This window comes from Camelus dromedarius, chromosome 13 (genome assembly GCF_036321535.1).
Source record: "Camelus dromedarius isolate mCamDro1 chromosome 13, mCamDro1.pat, whole genome shotgun sequence".
Taxonomy (NCBI): domain Eukaryota; kingdom Metazoa; phylum Chordata; class Mammalia; order Artiodactyla; family Camelidae; genus Camelus; species Camelus dromedarius.
Window position 1 is genome coordinate 50,733,201 of NC_087448.1, and position 20,403 is coordinate 50,753,603.

The window sequence follows — 20,403 nt, forward strand, 5'->3', positions numbered from 1 at the left end:
CACCAACACTACCTCTTCTCTACCTGTCAAGCCCCTGCTTATCCAGAGCCACAGCTCAAGGGATCTCCCAATGGGACCTTCTAAAATTCACCAAGGCATGCAGATATAGAGAACAAACCTACAGTTACCAGGGAGGAAAGGGAAAGGAAGGGATAAATTGGGAGTTCTAGATTTGCAGATACTAACTAATATACGTAAAATAGATAAACAACAAGTTTATACTGTATAGAACTGAGAACTATATTCAGTATCTTGCAGTAACCTATGGAGAAAAAGAATATGAAAACGACTATATATACATTCCTATATGACAAGTATTGTGCTGTATACCAGAAATTGACACAACATTGTAAACTGTACTTCAATAAAATATATATACAATAAAATAAAATAAAATTCAACAAGGCAAACTTAGACATTCTGATCTCTGTTCCCATTACACTTTGTTCCCATTATCTACCTTGAGTAGAGCAATTACATTGCATTCTAATTATTCATGCATCTCTCTTCCCATTAAATTAGCTGCTTCTTAAAAACAAAGAGTGTGTATTATTCACCTTGTACCATCTCATTGCACAAAGCTTGACTCCTTGCTGGTCTTCAAAAAATGTCTATTGAACGAATGAAGAGACTATCTTACTTGCAACATTTAGTTTAAAACTCTTACATTGATGTTCTTAAGTGACATTCATTACTCTTGTCTAGTATGGGAGTCGAGGTTACAGTAACTCATAAAATGAGTTGAAGTTGCATTTCTTCTTTTTTATTCTGTGAAAAAATTTGTGTAAGAATACTGTTGTCTGTTCTTGGAACATAGAGTGGAGTTACCTGTTTAGTTGGGGCTCTGTTTCCTCTTATTTTCTTTGGACTTGTTCTTTTTTATTTTTCTACTTCTTGGGTTGGAGTCTTAGTATATTCCCTTTATTTATTAATAAAAGCATTTAAAATCATCAATTTTCCTCGAAGTACTATCTTAGCTGCATCCCACAAGGATTTTTTCTTCTTTTTCTTTTCTTTTCTTTTCTTTTTTTTTTTTTTTTTTTTTTTTTTTTGTAGGGGCCATGTATGAGTTCAAGATGATTATCTGCTTGTCTAGGAATCCAAGGACAAGTTCATTCACTTGAAAGAGATTTGTGGGCTGAGACTCAGGAAAGTCTCTAACCCCAGTTAGGATACTAAGGCAGAACCCCAAGCAGACCACCAGCCCAGCATGGTGGAAGCAGGAGAGAGCTGGAGTTCACTGGAAAAATCCTGTGGGTGCTCAGACTTGAGAGTAAGTCCTCCAAACACTAGACATGCAATTTCACATTAACTCCACGTGATAAGCCCCCCAGTGGGCAGAGACCCGCCCTGCTCAGGACTGACCAGACAAGGCTGAGCCTGCTGGGGGAGAGATTGTACATCCCACAACTTTTAATATTCAGCCTCATTATTATCCAATTTCAAGTATATAATTTATGATTTTTTTCTTTGAATCACAAGATTTTAATATACGTGTTAATGGCAGCTTTCCACCCCAGAAGTGGTCTAGTCATAGCCCATGTCTGGATTAATTCCTGACTCACCCTGAGTGAGACAGAGGGAGCTGCCTTTTAGTGTTCTAGCTTAAATGGGGAAAGACGGATTTCTTGTTAGACTGACCATCTAGTAAGGTTCCTGGGTTGAGTGTCTTTCTCCTGAGATCCTGGGAACCATCAAATTAGCCATTTTGGCAATGGTCTCAGGTAAAATCTGATCCAGTGATAAACTTAACTTTCTAGATTTTTGTTTTCATTTAGATTTTTATCCAGCCTTTTCTGTAGTTTACAAAGGGAAGGTTGGTCCAAATCTGCACTGTCCAATATGGCTATTAAACACTTGAAATTAGGTTAATCTGAAGTTAGGTATACACATCACATTTTGCTACTTAGGATGAAAAAAAGAATATAAAATGTCTCAATAATAATTCTTATATTGGCTAAATGTTGAAATAATAATATTTTGGATCTACTGGTTTAAAGAAAATATATTATGTTAATATAAATATATTTTGGATCTATTGGGTTAAAGAAAATATATTATTTGGTTAATATATTAACTAAAATTAGTTTTCCATGTTTCTCCTTATATTTTTAATGTGGCTACTAGAAAATTTTACACTATGTGCATGGTTTGCATTAGATTTCTTTTAGACTATGCTGGTTTAAATAATCTAGTCTGCAATATTATTTAGGAAACATATCTGTTTTTTGGTTGCTTTTTTTGTTTACTTTTCAAATGGAGTTACTGGGAATCGAACTAAGTACCCTGCACGTGCTTAGCATGTGCTCTACCAACTGAGCTAGACCCCTGCCCCCTAAAACCTGGTTGCATGATTCATTCAACTGACTCCTCTCTTTTCACTGATTCTGAGGTCCTTGGTAACTAAGGAGTTGATCCACAATGGTAGTCTCTTTTGTTTTGGCCATTTCCCTTCCCCACCTAGTGTCTCACTTCTGCACGCGTATGGATAGAGATTCTTTTCTTTGTTGATACACATTCTTAGTGCCAGCCAGCTGTCAGCCTGGATTTCTGAGTATCTCTTGAGCCTAGGTTCCCTGAGCCTGGATTTGTTTCCTTTTTGATCAAATCTCTTATGCTTGGTGTTAGATCCTTTGACACCTGCTGCATTCATGAACTATTTTGGGGATGTGGAACTCTGAGCTCCAGACTGGATTTCCACCCAGCTCTGTTGTCTGAAACCTGTTCCAATCTAGTGGATGAGTGTAATAAATAGCCCAGCTAAGAGTGATGAAAATTTACAGCTCTCAGCACTTGTTAAGCTTTCAGACTTCCTTCCTAACCTGTGTCAGACTGATCAAATTAAACACTCTTGAGATCCAGGTCTTCAAAATAGAAACGCATTTATTAGGATACAGCTGTCTCTCTTAACTTTCCCTCACTCCTCAGACCTAGAGATAACACACTTGGAAAAACCACCCTCTGTCTTAGAGATGACAGGGGCATCGGGAGTCCTTTAAGCATACGCTCAGGACGGCATGCTTCCAAGGTATCTGCCTTGTGAAATACAGCACTTGTCAGCAACACGTTGCCTCAGGTCTCCTGACCAGCACTGCGTTTGAACAGTGTGGCCTATCTGCTCTCTGAAGATTTCTCTCTAGCTCTACCTAGGTTGGCTTCTTGCTTCTTCTAAGACCCCTCTGTTTATTGCTTTTTTAGAGGCTACTACAGCTCAGGCCTGATTTAGACTCATTAGCAACTGGACCACACCCAACCCGAAATCCTACTATCTTCAAGGCTACTAACTCTGATCCCAGATCTCCACTGCTTTTTATCCCCATTCCTCAGACCATGTCTCAAGGCCAGCATATGAAAAGAGAGAGCTAAAAGTTATAGCGGAGCAGCAGAGGTGAGTGCCTATTGCCTAATTCTGGGACACAGGAAAATTCAATGATAAACCACACACAACCATCCTTCCGTGCCTTGAAGTGGCACAGTGTCCAATAGGTTGCATAGAGGCAAAGATAATGGGTGAAGCAGGAGCGAGGCAGTCAGGGTGGAGGTAGATTTATCCCATGGAAGCCGCATGCCAAGTGTCTTTTCAAGAATCCTCAGGAGGAGTCAGATCCTTGGGGACAGGAGGTGATGCCACCACGTCCAAGTGGACCAAATAGATTTCTAGGGGCCAGGTGGCAGCAGACATCTCAGCATTGTGGGATTCTGCACCATCTCCATTAGGTAGTGACCACGGTCTCCAAACAGCAAGCAGAGATGAGACGGTGGGCTCTCAGCTTTGGTCTTCTGCTTATATTCCATTTATCAAAGCACTGAAGATCTCTTCCAGTGCATCCAGAATCTGGTATGACACGAACCACATATTCCTAAATATCCTTTATTAGTGTGAAGGGTAGGAGTTGAATTTGGCAGGATAAAGGGGAGGCTGATGGATTTGAGAGCTGTAGGATTTGAGAGTATTGAGGAACTAGAGTTGGAGGTCACCTATATGATAGGCTTAATACTGAGAAGATGAGAAGGGTGCCCTGCAGCTTTGTGAAAGTTTGTAGGGAGAGAAATTACCAAGATGTTATTGAGACTAGTAATATGCCGGTAGGGTTGCTCCTGGGTACCACTGCTGACATCTCATTTGAAGGTCACTTTGGCTTCCTTGAGAAAGCCTGTCAGTTATCCTTTGTGGCTTAGAATTCCTTGACATATTTTACAGCTACAAACACTGACAAAGAAAAATAAGACCAAGAAGTTCCTTAGTTAGAAAATACAGTGCATGAACATTTGATATTCTGAAATAGGGTGGGTGACACTGAGATAAACAAATTAAGTGGTGGGAAGGTGAAATGACCATGTAGTTATCTTGGTAATGGGAAGAGTGGAGCTGAAGATACAGCTTTAGGGGGTGGCTGGTTATTTCTGTCCAGCCAGCAGTCTGGGGTGCTATCCTGGGACAGGTCTGTTTTGACCTGGCAGGTAAAGAAGGCTTCTGTCTAAGGCAGGATACAAATAGGAAGTCATTTAGAATTTACTTTACAAACTGTGATTTTTTTTTTGAGAAAGAAAGGAAGCATTAACAACAGACAAAAACTGTGATTAAGGGGGGGAGGGTATAGCTCAGTGGCAGAGCACATGCTTAGCATGCACGAGGTCCTGGGTTCAATCCCCAGTACCTCCATTTAGACAAACAAACTTAATTACCTACCCCTACCAAAAAAACCCCAACAAACAAACAAACAAAACCTTAAACAAACTGTGATTATACCAGGATTGCGTATGATTGTATGAGGCACAAACAGAATGTAAAGTGACCCTGAATATAAATACAGGGGGTGGTCCTCAGACCAGAGCAATCTTGCTAATGCTTTTGTAGAGGTAAAAGATAATCAGTATGAACATCCCAGGGGCTCCTGGCAGAGGTGGAAATGAGAAGCTGGTCACTGGAGCAGGCACAAAGCTGGTGTTACATCACGGAGAGGCAGGGAGCTTAGTGAGGAAATCCACGATGAGGGCGGCCCAGGGAGGCGGAATGCTTGGCAGGGGACGCAGAAAGCCTCTGGCTTCTTCCAGCAGGTGTTTCTTTTTGCGGGTATCTTGTACAACATTCCATTCTATTACTCCCACTTTTTGATGCAGTTACCAGAAGTCATGAGTCAAAGCAAGTAGAACCTTAACTTGGCCAAAGTGAACAAATGAACAGAGGACAGGATTCATGACAGTCTTCTATGACATGTAAGTAATTTGTGAGAGAATTCTCTCTGAGGGCAGGCAGGGGATTTGCTTGCTCTCTTTATGTATTGTTACCATTTCGGGATGAGGGACAGGAGGTCGAATACAGGCTGGATCAGAGGATGGAACATCGTGGTGTCACGAAACCCTGTCCTTAGTGCAGGCGGTGAATCAGATCGTTAAAAACAAGGAGGGGAAGCATTTGCCAAGTCCTAGCAGAAAGCATTGGTATACAGAGTCCGTATGGCACCTAAGAAGCAGAAGTTATTTCTGCAGAAAGAGCTGTCTGTTTGCAAAATGGCACTGTCCAGTCATGTTTTAATGAGGGTATGCTGTAGCAGAAAGCTGCATTGACCTGTTCAGTAAAGGTCAGGTAGAAATGCCGGCACTTCAGTGGATGCCAGCTTGGAGAGGTAACAATGATAAAGAATCAAACAGGATAAAGTACATTTCAGGAGACTTCAGCTGAGGACTTTAGTTCCTCCTGGAACTTAGTTAAATCCTTAGAATTACACAGAAAGTCAAGTGAGCAAGAAATGGTCATGATAACTTAAAATGGTTGTAAAAAATTCAGAAACAGACTCAGACATAGTACACAATCTTATGGTTACCGGGGAAAAGGAGGTGGGAAGGGATAAATTGGGAGTTCGAAATTTGCAAATATTAACTTGTATATATAAAATAGATAAACAAGTTTCTTCTGTATAGCACAGGGAACTATATTCAATATCTTGTAGTAACCTATAATGATAAAGATATGAAAAGGAATATATGTATGTTTATGTGTGACTGAAACATTATGTTGTACACCAGAAAATGACATTGTAAACTGGCTATATGTCAATTAAAAAAAAAAGAATAGTTTTAAAAAATTCAGACTGATATTAAAGTTCACACGGCCCGGGGGTTGACACTAAAAAAGTCCCTTGTAAAATGTTGACTTCTCTTTCCCATAAAGGAATGGCATTTCCTCAAGCCATACAGGAAAGTTAGTGTGGTACCCTATCAAGTTTTATTTGGCTGCACATCTTATTTTCATCAGGCATTTACACGGAAATTTCAGAACAGCTACTAACCATCTGAAAAAGACAGCGGGAATTACACACCATTAAACTGTTGAACAGGAGCTCCGCAGGAATCTTGTTACACCCATTATGCCCTGCCTTTGGGCATGATGTTTCAAGATAACAAGGTTTTTGTAAGAATCTCGTTACAGCAACTGATAAGGATAGCAACCTTATATAGTCAAATGCGAGATAAGGGCACAATTAAAAAGGAAGAATTTTAAAGTCAATTTAGAGATAAGGATAGAAGATGAAAAGTAAGAGATTTGGCCCTTACAAATTTGGGCTCTCTGAATGGTATCTTAAAAATATATTGCATGAGCATGATGAAGTGAAGCTCAATGTGAGTACTCTGAAGTCCAAAATAAAAAAAAAAAAAAATAGAAAAATAAATTGCACAGATCCCAAGAAGTTGGACAAGCACTATTTATAAAGATAACTCTTTCCATTTAAAGATACTGCTAGCTATTTTCCCCTTTATATTTGATTCCCCCAAATGTACTCCCTTCCCTCTGGAAGAAGAGACGTCTAAGACATTTCTTGTATAACAGACTTTCAACTTCGGTTTATTATATCCCCGTGGGTCTTCCCTTCTCCGAGTGAAATACCAACAGGTTAAATTGACATATTTTCTAATTCCCTCACCTCTGGTCATATGTCACTTGGTTAATGCAGATGTGGGCTGACTAGCTCTAGAGCAGAGTTGGGCCACCAACCTCATTTGTTCTGAGCATCATAATAGCATTCACGTAGCCTAAGGTTGCATTGTTTATATTTTGGTAGCCACATCCATCAGAGGAAGAAGATCGTGCTAACCATCAAGTGATGTAGGCCAGTAAATCAACAAACCAGAGATGGTGGGCTACTTTGGAGTTCATGAGAACTGGCAATGAGGACGCCTAGACTGTCCTCCAGAAGGTTGGCTGATTTCATGGTTTCCACTATAAGGAAGAGGAACAAATCTGTTCAAGGACAACCTCAAGGAATCCAAAACAAATTGGGATTAAAACTAGTATTGGGGCTAGACTAGACATCTCCAGCACAGTATCATGGCTTAAAATTCTAAATGGAACAGGAATTTCCCAAGCGTAGGAAGCATTCAAGGTATCTTAAAAGTTCTGCTATTTTTCAGCCTCAAGTTTTACTACAATGTTTAGTGCTTCTTGGGCCAGAAGTAGGTAAGCAATATTCATGTTTCATGCAAACATGAGTATTACCTACTTTTAAAGATCTAATCATATAAGGATATTTCTATTGAATTTCATGTGAGTGAACCATTGAATAAGAATGCTCTTATCTGCATGGTTAATTAATGTTCCATTTGAAAAGCAAAGCAGCCAAGCAACAAGGAATGACAGCCCCAAGAACAACTTGTTCCAGGATCTGTTTTACCTTGTCATAAGGTGATGACAATATTCATAGGACTTCCCTTGCCCTTTAGATACCGAACCCAGGGTAAGGCATCTAATATCCTTTTTTTTACGTAGTAAACACGTATGTTGTTGGCTCACATGAAGAGGAAGTCTATTTCATCTTTTGCAAAAACACATCCTTGAAAAGTTGTACATATAGATTGCTTTGTAAATTATTTTTCCATTACCTTATACTAAATGCTTTTGAAATGCTTGATTACATTTGTGCTTCTTTGAATTAAAAACGTCTGTAATGTAACTTTTTTTTAATACAACTTTGTGCTTCTATTTTATAATTAACTCTACATCAACCATTTAAAATCAGCAGAGCAATGATATTTTAAAAACTCTCTTACGAAGTAATTAGATTTAGACATGATTACTTGCTTTTGAATGCCAAACAATAATACACTATATGTATTTTCAAAGATAGTATGTCTGTATTTTACATATTGGAAGTTAAGTCAGTAAATTAAGTCATGTTATGATCATGATGTTTTAAATCAAAAATTATTATATTTGAGTATGATAGCACTCACATTTATTTTGCTAATTCAAGATGTCTTTAACCTGAAGTGGCACTTTTGAATTATCATCTGTACTGTTTACTAACACTTAGAGTCATTGCAGCAGTCATTGAGCATTTAATGAACACCTACTATATGTATGAAAACACTGCTATGTATCATGTTATAAGAATGGTTAAGATGAATTTCTCTCCTTCAAGAAACTTATTACAAAAGAGCCAGGCAAGTGTATAAGTGATGAATGATTTAACAGACTGTAGTGTAATACACATGCTCGTAACACAAAATCATGATACTGCATCTTTTGAATTTCAAAAGCATTTTGATGTTTTCAAATGGCTGATGAAATTATAGTTTTCATATTTTCCACTTTCCAAATGGTTTACATTGGTTTATTAAGTATTGTTAAACTAATGTATGTGAAGCAGCCGCTGGAAAAAGGTGGTCTGCTTGATTATCTTTTCCTGTATCTTCCAATGTTCTACATAATGAGTGAGTATTGATTTCTTATCACAACAAAGAAAAACAAAATCCCCCCGCTGAGCAGTGTGGAGGAGGACTTGACATCTCTCTTTTACAAGTGAATTGCCAGTTGGGGCCATCACTCAGGCAGGAAACAGGAATTCAGCAAGTGGGCCAAAGGGAGACTCAAGTTTTCAAACAGGAAGCGACATGGAATGTGCTCCTGGCTGTCAGAGGAGCTCCTGGGGAAAGATGATGCCTGCCTTTGTAGTCAAAAGGTCGTTAGGAGGATCATTACACTGAGCAGCTAGTTTTGTGGAGCACGCCTAGTTCTGTGGAAAGATAGAACCAGAGTGAACCAGCTAATGTTAGTCAGAACTACCATACTAAGTGCCCCGAATGATCAAGAACAAATCATAAATCCAGGCTGGGCCATAATCCTTTCATGTGCACACAACCTGAATGTCTTGGCTCCATTAGGCTAGGCAAAAAGTGAAAGTAATATTTCCATTAGATGACAAAATTACTTTGGAGAAGATGTCACCAGCCACCAACTTGATTACTAGAAATCAGCCCACTAAAATGTGCCCTGGGGACATGGGAGGCTTTCCAAGGCACGATGTTAGGTGCACTTAGACACAGCCTGTGTTCTCTGACTTGTCACACTGCTGCCTGGGCTCCCTAGTGCCCCACTGGCCTTCCCCTCTCCACATCCCCTTCTGTATGGACAGGGGAACTGTGTGTCCCCTGCTATGCCATCTCAAGCATGGGACAGGCCTCTCTATTAATCCCACTTACCACAGCACAGATTTGGCTCACAACATTTATCAAGACTTTCCTGAAGATGCCTGGTATTACAAAATCGATTAAAGAAAACAATTTAGCTGATACAAATCAACTCTTAAAGCGGACAGTCTCCATTTGGAGAACTGCAAAATGCAGTGGAAGGCAGGAAGCTTTTATAGGATCAAGAATAAAGAACACAGAAAAGCAAAATAGAAATAATCTGATTGGCTGGGGCCGCATAGTCAACTTTGCTTGGGATGAGAAGGAACATTGAAATAAACAGAGAGCTCAGAGATGGCTTGGCATTTGGAAACTGGCTGATTGGATACCCTGTGTTTCTGGTATAGTGGAGAATTTACAGCGACATGAAAGTTACCTAAGTTTTGGTTTGCTGAGGTGGCACCCTGGGCCTGAGTGGCTCTATTTTGGGCCTAAAATTTACTTCAATTCTAGCAAGAGAGGGAAAAATAGAACACCTCTTTCTTTCCTCCCTCCTTCTCTCCTTCTTTCTATGACTAGTTACTGAATAACTACTAACATCTGCTACGTGCCAGGCATGTATATAAGGTTCCTGCTCAGGGAGCTAGGGACTAGCAGGGGAGGGAGACAGACATTAACCACATAGACATTCAAATAAAAATTAAGTTGATAAATGCTTTGAAGAAAAAGGAGGGAGTCCTAGATAAGGAGGAGCTTACTCAGTCTGGGGAGTTAGGACAAGAGTTCCTGAAGAAATGAGGGTAGAACAGAACGCTGAAGGATTGGTGGGCATTCAGAGGCCAAGCTGGGTGGAGAGAGAAAGAACATTCAATACTGAAGGAGCAGCTTGTGGGAAGGCTCTGAAGAAGGGAGGGGCTGGCCCTATTTTGAGAAATGGAAAGGACTGAGGAGGAGAATGATGGAGCAGAGGAGAAAGTTAGGTAGACCAGGAGTAGAACCTTAGTAAGCGGTTGAAGGGTTTTAAACAGGGAGTGACAGGGTCAGATGTGAATTACCCACATGGAAATGCCTACCCTCTGGCGATAGAGTGCAAAATAACTGTGCCAGGAAAAAAAATGGACTTTGTAAACTGGATATATATTATTTTGTAAAGTACTAAAAAAGAATAAGCTACATCAACACATAACTTGGATGCAAATGTTCAAAGCAATATTATTCAAATAGCCAAAAAGTAGAAACCACCCAAAAGTCTATTAGCTGATAAGCTGATAAAGAAAAAGTGCTAAATCCACACAATCATTATTCAGTAATAAGAGAAATAAAGAACCAGTACGTGCTACACCATGGAATACCCTTGGAAACTTCAAGTGAATGGAGACACAAATGACCACATATTGAATAATTGTATTAATATGAAATGTCCAGAATAGGTTAAATTTACAGACACATAAAACAGATGAGTGGTTGCTTAGGGATGTGGATGAGGTCTAGGCTGACTGCTAGTGGTATCGGGTATCTTTCTGGGAGAGCAGAATTGTTCTAAAATTAGATTTTGGTGATAACTGCACAACTCTGTGACTATACCCCCCAAAACTGTACGTTTTAAATGGGTGAACTGCATGGTACGTGGATTCTCTCTCAATAAGGCTGTTAAAGAAAATAAAAAAAGAATCCAGGAACTTGAGACATCTGTAGAAATGTGTCTCAATCCTAATTTCTTCTCGCTTTATATTTGCTAGACTTGAAATAATTGTAGCTGGCAACGAGAGACCAGTGACTGTCTTGCTGGAGTGAGTTGGGAGGATTTATGACTGTATTAAAACATGTTAGAATGGTAGAGTTGAGCCCATTGTTCATTTAAATCAGCAGTCTCAAGCAGCTGTTACAGTTAATCATTATAAGGACTGCAAACAGCACTCAAAAGAGTGCTGGACTCTCAACATTTTAAAAGAATGGTCTGCATTTGTTAAAAGAATGCCTTTTCTCATTTAGCATTTTTCCTTTCAAAAAGTAACCCTATAATGTTTCTTGGCATCTTAGTTTCATTAAAACTAAGGTGTGAGCTTAACTTTAAGATCATGCCCCAGATCTTTTAAACATTTATTTTCTATTTCTTATATCTTGATTAGGAACATGTGAATCATTATTTACTAAATACTACATAGGTTCAAAATAGCTACAGAGAAAGGGAATATGAGATTGAGCAGGTGGCAATGCTTCTGTTTTCACACTCTGAGAAGGCCAAGGTTTCTTAGGGAAGCATTCCTGGCATCTGCATTAATCAGTGTCATGGTTCCTCAGTTGTGGTGTGTGTGTGTGTGTGTGTGTACGCACGCGCCCACGAGCTCTCCCAAGTTCACTTGTCTTGTGATGCTGACTCTGTTAGGTTTTTATAAAAATTCATTCCATTTCCCTTTCCAGCTTCTGTCTTGCTGGCATGTGCATGACAAAGTGTAATTCAGGCTTAACCACTTTGGGCATAGGCTAGTTCAATTGCCTTGTTTTATGTATGAGGAAGGTGAGACTCAGGGATGATAAGGTACCTTGATTTGGTTGAGTCACCAGTTAATGAGTTCTTCCAGTTGGAACTCAAGTCTCCTGATTTGTTTCACTTAGTGAAACAGCTCCATTTTCTAGCCTTCGACCTCTATCTTTTCAAATCTTGTACTTAGAAATAATATCTGCATTGAACATCATTTTATGTTGTTTTTTCCTAGAACTGACTTCTTGACAGAAAAGGGTGGTTATCTGTGTGTTGTAAATGAAGGGGAAAAAAAAAAAAAATCAAAGGTGACTTTCCTTTTGGGCCATTCGTTTTCCCAAGGAACAAAATTTCTCATTTATTTCCCCTAATGTAATTCAATAGCAGTAACTGAAGAGTATCTAGATGTTTTTAAACAAAAGGCAGCAAACAGAACCAGGACTCTGACCTAATGGATTTTAGAATAGGAATGTCAAGGTCATTGGAAATTAAAATTTTCGGGCTTCTCTTTTACATAGATTATAAGTATCCTACTCTCCCTGCTTCCTCTGCGGCCTCCTTAAGATCCATTCTCTGCAGGGAGGAGCTTAAAAAAAAATTAAACCTTAGATGTCTCTCCCCTATTTAAAACTCTCCAGTACTTTCCACTGCACTCAGAATAAACTCCCTAATTCCTTTACTGGCTTTAAAAAGCCCTACAGGATCTAACCCATCCTTGTTTACATCTCTAAACTTATTTCCTCATACTTCCTCAAACCTTCCCCCTCAAACCCAATTTAGGGCCCTTTGAATTAGCTGTTTCCTTTGCCTGGAATGCTCTTCCCTCTGATATATGCGTGCTTGTTATGCAAACCACTGCTTAAATGTCTCCTCCTCAAATGGACCATCCCTCAAGTGGACACCCAACTGCAATCACCATCACATCATTCATTGTATTTCTTCTGCATAGACCTTAACACAAACAAGATATTTTTCTCCCCTCCTCCTCATAAACTCCCTAGAACCTAGGTTCATCTGTCTTCGAGGCTGCTCAATCGAGAGCCTGGAGTAGTGTCTAACATAGGTAAGAGCTCAACAAAAATTTGTTAAATGAAGAAATGACCATACGAATGTACCCTTTCTTCCCTGCCCCTCTCTCCCAAGTAGGGCAAAACTCCTAATAAGGATACACTTTAAAAAATGTCTTTCTCATCTATTAGGTATTTCCACCCATGAGGAACGGGTGTCTTCGAGGAGGCTGCAACTTCACTAGACTAGTCCTTCCGATTCTAAATTGAAATAATTAAATATTAGCTTTTCATCTAGGGCTTTGGTTTGTCAGTGACCAATGCTTTACTTCCCGACTCCGACACCACGTAACAACCTAAGGGTGAGCACTAGGGCCCGGAGATCCCTTGATGCTAATTGTTGAGGTTAGGATAGGGCCTTTGGGCTGGTGCGCTGTGAGTGGTCCTCCCTAGAGATGCTGGGGAGAATGGGCGGAGCCACCCCCGAAAGGATGAGCCCTACAAGGGCCGGCACATCTGGTGGGGCTGCCGCTTTGAGAAGGGCCCCGGGAAACAGACGCAGGCACAGCTAGCCTGGAGCAAGGAAGGAGCCCAGCTGAACCCAGGCGGTAAGACCGAGGGGTCTAAGAAAAGGAGGTAGGGCCTGAAACCAAACCTGCAGAGCAAGCCAAGAAAGACTTGGGTATTTTGCCAGAGGAAAGGGTTAAACGGTTTCCAAGGTAACGGACCAGGAAGCGCGCAGGACGTCAGCCGCAGGTTCGTAGGTCAGCCTCGAGTTTAAAGCTCCCACGGTTGAGCGGATTCTGGCCAATGGAGAGGCCGCCGGACGTGGTCACGTGATGCGCGGGGCCGTTCGGCTAGCTGCCCCGGAGCACGTGGGAAGGTTTTTCCTGTTCCTTCTTTCCTTTTTTAAAAGCCCACCCACTTTTGCGCGGGCTTGGTTGCCGAGTTCTTCTCGCGAGAGGCACGCCACCCTCTCGCGAGAGTGAGTGGGAGGCGTGAGGACTAGGAGGTGTTGCGGGCTGGAGCTGCAGCGGCGGAAGCCGGGGGTGGGCAGGGCGGGGGCGGGCCGCGGGGCGGGGAGGGGGGGAGGGCTGGGGGCCGCTGCGGGTGGGGTCGCCCGCCTGCTCGGCAGCTCGCGCAGCTGGTCGTTGCGGGCCGGTGACATGCCTGTGAGCTGCGGAGGCTGCGGCCCCCAGGTGAGCCGGGCGCGAACCCGCCCGCGGTGTGAGCAGCGCTGTTGGCCGGGGAGGCGGCGGGGGAGTGGGGCCGCGGTGGATGGAGCGGCCCGGCTCGGACGCCGCAGCCCCTCCGCCTGCCCGCAGTCCCTGCTCTGACTTCAGGGCTGCCAGGAGCTGCGCCTTCGCACAGCGGTGGGAGGAGGGCGGGAGGAGCGGGGTGGAGGGAGGAAGCCCAAAGCACCGGGCTGGTTGGGGGGAGGGGTGTCCTCGGGCTCGAGACGGGTCTTCCTGGGGTCCGAGTGTGGCGGCGGAGCAGCAGCCCCTTTGAATGACAAGCTCAGTTTCCATCCCCAGGGAGGTCTTCAGAGCCGGGGCCCTTCGGTGCGTACTGGTGCGTGTGCTTAGTTTGTGTTCGTGGTGCGCGCACCGGAGCATATGCAGGAGGAGGACGTTGCACTTTGTCCCCGAACAGCATCCTTCACTGTCAGAACCCTTGAGCCCTGGAACCAGGCACAGCCCAAATCTTGTGACAGAAACGGAAAGCGTCAAGCAGCTCCACGGAGTGTTGATATTTGGATTCGCTGTCAGATTGTCTCCAAGGCTGTTAAATGGCATAAATGCTGGCCATCCGTATTCCAAACGGATGGAGTATACTCCTATTATTCCAGGCACCTAAACTGCTTTATAAAAAACAAGTCGATGTGACCAAAGTGTTAAAAACGTTGGCAAAATGACGATGGCAGTAGAATCTAAACCACCACAGTGGTATGACGTGGGAGCCATTCTGTTTTCCCCCTCCTCTGAAACCTTATTAAACTGGAGGTGGTTTAGCTTAAGATGTGAAGGAAATCTCAGGGTGAGAAATGCTGCTGAGACACATTTCTAATGGCCTTAGTGCAGACTGGAATTAAAAATTCTGGTTATTTTCAGCTTTCTAATTATTCAGTCCCTTGCAAAACTTGTAAGCTTTCCTTAGCTTCTTTCCACCTTGTTAGGGATGTTAATATTCATAGATACTAATTTTGATATGTCTCGAAATAGAAAACATGGATTACTCAGAAAATATAGGGTACTCAGCACTGCAAAGATGATTTTAGTATCTTGTTTATGATTTTAGAGTAAATGGCAGCCCAGTTTCCAGCCCAAACAGTGTCAGTTAAAATAGTACCATTTAAATGAATGTGTTTAAATATACACAGTCACATTTTTCAAGTAGTACCTTGGTTATTCATGCATTTTTATGGTCTTGTTGGCAGAAATGACCCAAGAGTTGCCAGTGAATTTCACTCGTAGTGGTAGGTGTGAGTAACAGCAGTCTGTAAGATATCAGAGAATGTAAGGAAGTCAGAACAAATGGATTTCCAAGCATAGCTGGTAACTAGCGATTAGTGTCTGTACCCACACAGCTGCATTATTAATAAGGGCCTAGTGGTTTACTTCTAGGCTAATGATAATACCCCGTTGTTCAGAATATGGGACTTGTGAAGACTCTGAACCACAGTGAGAAATTCTTTAGCTTCTGAACTCCTGGGATAAGTCTGGAGCTGGAAGTCTTTCTTCACCTTTCAAGGCTAGAAGAAGGATAGTACATTTAAGGTCTTTTTTTTTTATATAATTTTTTAAAATTAAAAATTACAAAATTCCAAGAACTTAACTGTCTGGAAAAGTAAATCAAACCAAATCAAACCATGCATTTTAGGTTATTCTTAGGGAAATTTCCAGTTGTAAATACGCAGTGGAGTTCTGTGTATACTTGGAGAAGATGTGGATAAGTTAGGCAGTCTTTTTGAGAATGGGCAGAAGAAACTTGCATAGATTTTTAAAAAATTCCTTGCCATTCGATCTTGGCAAGCTGAATTTCAGGGATAGAAAACCAGGATTTTTTGCTAACCTTTATGACCTTTTGGCGAGGGTTTCAGATCTTTAGGATGTAGACAGTTGCTTCATTTTGCCTTTGAAAAGTAGTTGGAGTCACTTTCGGTAGGATAATTATTTAGGCAAGCTGAATTTGTTCTTCTGTGAAGTGGCCTGCATTATAGTAGTAAAGTCAACCGTTTGGAGGGAAGGAGCAGTGGGACAGGTCAGGAAAAGATGTAAGCTAGCCTGGGCTTGAGTTAAGGGTATAAACTGGTAAAGGAAGGGAGGGAAAGAAAAATACTTTATCAGTTTAAAAACAGAGCAAACAGATCCAAGTATCTTCTTTCTGCCACTCATCTTTATATGTAAGAGTTTATTTTATTCTAAAATATTTACTAGCATATAGGCATGTGAAATGTATGGGTTAGACACTGGGCAGGATAAAAGGAGAGAAGTCAACATTTTTGGATTAATCTGAAAATGTTTCATGGGGAAAAAAAGATAAATGGCATAGTGATTTGGAACAGATTGGATGTTACTTGAATGAAAATGAGGTACAGTGTAGAGTTTGGGAGTCTGGCAATCTGTTCACTGATAGTACTGAATCTCTTCTTCATTCCTGACACGACAGAGACTTAACTTCAGATTATCATGAAGCACGTAGTAACTGCTTACTCAGGGTTTGTTTTGTTTTTGTTTTTTCTTTTCTCTTTGACCTCTTTTAATGGCTTGAGCATTATTTGGCTGCAAGGAACAGAAACCACTGGAATGAACTTATTTGAAAAGGGCATTTGTCATACAGTTGCAGGACTGCTTCTGAAGTCCAGCTCAGCATCCTGGGACCCAGAACATCTTCAGGCCGTTTACTCTGCCAGTTTTTCTCAGGGAGCACATGACATGGGCTTCTGTCTCTGTTACTCTGTAATGTCTGTTTCCAATTCTTTCAGATTGGCTCTCTTTAAAGCTCTCGTTTCTGTTTCCCCATACCTTTGGTTTGCATGAAACTTTGGTTTGCTGTGGTGCAAACACAAGACTTATTTTGATTTTGTAGCAGGATTCTCAACAAACATCTCCATATTTTAATTTTGAGTTTCTAGAGAGTTAATCCAGTTGGTCAGGTATCTACTTCTGGTCCAGTTGGCTGAGGGGGTGGGAGAACATGGGGATGGGAAAACGGATGGGAAGGGGACTTAGGTGTGTCTCACAGTTTGTACTTTTTCAGACGAGGTACCAGAAGTCCTCTAATAAAGGGGGTGTGAGCAGGGAGGAAGTGGTGGGTGCTTCCGGTGTGCTTTAGCATCCTGCAGTTTGTATTTTTCCTCTAGTGCTGCACTGAACTTGCCCTCAGCCATGGTCTCTTGGGACAGATTCTCCTAGGTGTGCGAGGGCAATTATGTTAATGTTTTGTGCCTCAGTTTCCTTATATGTAAAATGGGTATAATAACAGCAACTTATGTTGTGAGAAATGTGAATTCTGTTTAATAGCAACTAAGCAATGCCCAACTGGCACACTATATGGGGGTGGTATTACTACTATGGAGTGTGTACAGGGTGGCAGTTTCTGTGGGAGTCTACAGGGAAGGGAGAATACCATTCCTGCCCTCAGGAGTTTGGAAGTCTAGTGCTGAACACCCCATGCTTAAAACTATTTCTTGACTTCAGCAACAGTAAATTCTCCTAAACCTTTACCTGGCCTGCTTTTCAGACTGCTGCTTATTTGCAGTTCTTTGCTCACTTGCCCGGGAGCCCTTTATCATGGTTGTCCTCTTAGATCCTCTCTTGATCCTCTGTTTTTTTCCCAGTCTCTAGGATCAGCTTTCAAGCTCCGTATGGGCAGATGATTCCTCGAGCAGCATCTCTAGCTCTGACCACCCCAACTAAGTGTGTATTTTTTACATGCCCTTTGGCTATTAAGTTGACATAAAATGCTGTCTTCCAGGTACCCTGTAATTGGCAGAGGCTACATTTTTCTTCCAGCTCCCTAAGCTTGAAACCTTAAAATTATCTTTGATACTCTTTTTTCTTATGCCTCCTGTATGCTGTCGGTTAACAGATTCTGCACGGGCTTTTAAAGTCCCTTCTATGTGCCATGCACTGGTGCATCTGCAAAGCAGATCTGTTCACTCATTCCTGCTACTGGCAGCTTAGGGTAGAGCCTTATTACTTTTTGCAAGAGCTGCTTAAATGCCTTTTCAGCAATATATTCTGAGAGCCATGGCGTCACAGATGTTACTGATAAAGAGAAATATGTTCCTGAGTTAAAATTCTGAACATGTTTTTTGTTAAAAATAATCTTGTAGATGGGGTTATGCATAAGGTTAAGGCCATTATTACTCTATCTTCCAGGAAGCATATTCACATGGAAAGCACAGCCTCGATATTTTAGGCCTTTTTTTTTTTTAATGTTGTGTTTATTGTTGGCATACAGATAGAGAAGTACTTATATCTTAGTGGATGCTACACGCACATCTTTTTTACATGATTATTGCGTTGAAGGACAAAACAAAATAGTAACTGATAGCTGTGATATTTTTAGATTTTATAAGTCAAACGGCAGGTCTGTACCCAAGGAAGAAGTTAGCATTTCAGTTTCTTTTATATTGGGTACTGTTTTTTAAATGTATTACTTAATTGCATGCTTATAGCTGGCCTGTAAAGATGAGCCTCAGCTTCCTTACCTGCAAAAAGAGGGTCTCATCCCTGTTACACTGCTGTTACTCTGCTGTGTTATTCTGTTATTTTGTTTTTCATGGTTGCCCTAGGGTTTTCAATGTAACTTAATCAGTATTGCTTCTTGTATAGTGTCTGGAACAGTAGTTTTTCAACTCCAGCCCACCTCCATCGTACTGTGTGTTATTTTGTCATTCATTTTATTTCCATGGATGTTGTAAACCCCATAACATGCTATTATTTTCAGTTTAGTTATTTTTAAGGGAATAAAAACGGAGAAAATATTGTTTATATTACCCTCATATTGACCCTTTCAGATATTAGCCTTCGTTTAGATCCAGATTTCCATCTAGTATTTCTTTTTTTTTTTTTCTTTTGCCTGAAGAAATTATTTTTTTTAAACAGTGGTTCTAGTGATGGTTGGCTGGTGATGAATTCTCACAGTTTTTTTTTTTTTTTTAATTCTAATCAATTTATTTTGCCTTAATTTTTGGAAGATATTTTCACTGGGTGTGGATATCTGGGTTGACAATTTTTTTAGATGTTGCTCCATTGTCGTATTTTATGGTTTGACATAGTTTCTGACAAGTTTGCTGTCTTTGTTCCTCTGGATGTAATGGGTACTTTCCTCTCTGGTTGCTTTTGAGATTTTTCTCTGTCACTAGGTTTCAGGAATTTGGTTCTGATGTGTACGGGTGTGGTCTTCCTCATGTTTATTTTCCTGAGGCTTTGTTGATCTTCCTTGTCAGTTTATGGTTTTCATCAGCTTTGGGAAATTCTGAGCCATTTTGTCTTCATACATTGCCCACCTCCCCCCACGTACTTTGGGACTCCAGTTATTCACCTTTCTTAGTTAGTCATTGACACTGCTTTGCTTGTGTTTAAGTTTCTTGGTGCAGCATGTTGGATGGTTTCTGTTGCTCTGTCTTTAAATTCACTGAACTTTCCTCTTAACAGTATCTAATCTGCTGTTAATTGCATCTGGTATGTATTTAACTTTCATTTCCAGAAGTTCAATTTGGGTCTTTTCCATCTTCTGTTTCTCTCCTTACCATGATCATGTTTTCCTCTCTCCTCTTGAGTGTATGGAGCACGTTCATAATACAGTTTTAACATTTTTTCTGTTCATTCCATCATCTCCGTCATTTCTAGGTCTGCACTTAATGACTTTTTCTCCTCCTCATGGGTCATATTTTTCTCTGTTGTATACCTGGTAGTTTTGGATTGTGTGCCAGCCATTGAGTTTTATGCTGTTACTTGCTTAATTTTGTTGTATTTTTTAAGAGTGTTGGGTTCAGTTAGGGGTCTACAGTTAGGTTATTTGGCATCTGTTGGATTGTTCTGAGGCTTTCCTTTATGCTTTGTTAGAGTAAGTCCAGAACAGCCTTTAGCTGTAGTGCCGACTTAGTGCCCTAACAAGGCGATTTCCTTCCGAGGAGTCTATCCTTTGCCTGATACATTACAAAGTGTTTCCACTCTGGTTGGTGGGAGTGCAGCCTATTCCAGGCCCTGTCTGGCTCCAGGTTTTGTCTGACCCACTATTCTCTGGTAGTTATGCCCCCGACCTCAGACAACTCAGCACTGATGGGTATTCAGTCAGGGAGCCTGGGGAACTCACCTGCAGATCTCTAAGGCTCTCTTTCGGAGCCCTCCCTCCAGTACTCTGCCTTGCAAATCCTAGCCACCTCTGCTTTCCCGAACTCTGATCTCTGTGTCTGCAACTTGGTAAGACTGCCAAACCACTTACTTCCCTCTCCTTGTGTCATGACCTGAAAGTGTTTCTCTTCTCTCAGGGAACACA

At 41.2% G+C, this 20,403-nt stretch overlaps 1 protein-coding gene and 1 non-coding gene across 4 annotated transcripts in view; both read left to right on the plus strand.

Annotated features, from left to right (window-relative positions):
• The first annotated feature begins 6,574 nt into the window (after nt 1-6,574).
• LOC116157324 (small nucleolar RNA SNORD64) lies at nt 6,575-6,639 on the plus strand. The gene has a single exon (XR_004141352.1). It is a non-coding gene; the product is annotated as a small nucleolar RNA SNORD64 (small nucleolar RNA).
• Nucleotides 6,640-13,369: 6,730 nt separating this feature from the next.
• The window catches only part of AKAP11 (A-kinase anchoring protein 11), a 47,267-nt gene continuing 40,233 nt past the window's right edge, over nt 13,370-20,403 (plus strand). For 2 of the 3 annotated variants that reach the window (XM_031466056.2, XM_064493124.1), the window contains exon 1: nt 13,982-14,093. The gene's annotated coding sequence lies outside the window, so the exon portion shown is untranslated. Of the gene's footprint in view, nt 13,503-13,981; nt 14,094-20,403 lie in introns of those variants that run through there. The other variant, XM_031466057.2, reaches the window with a different exon arrangement.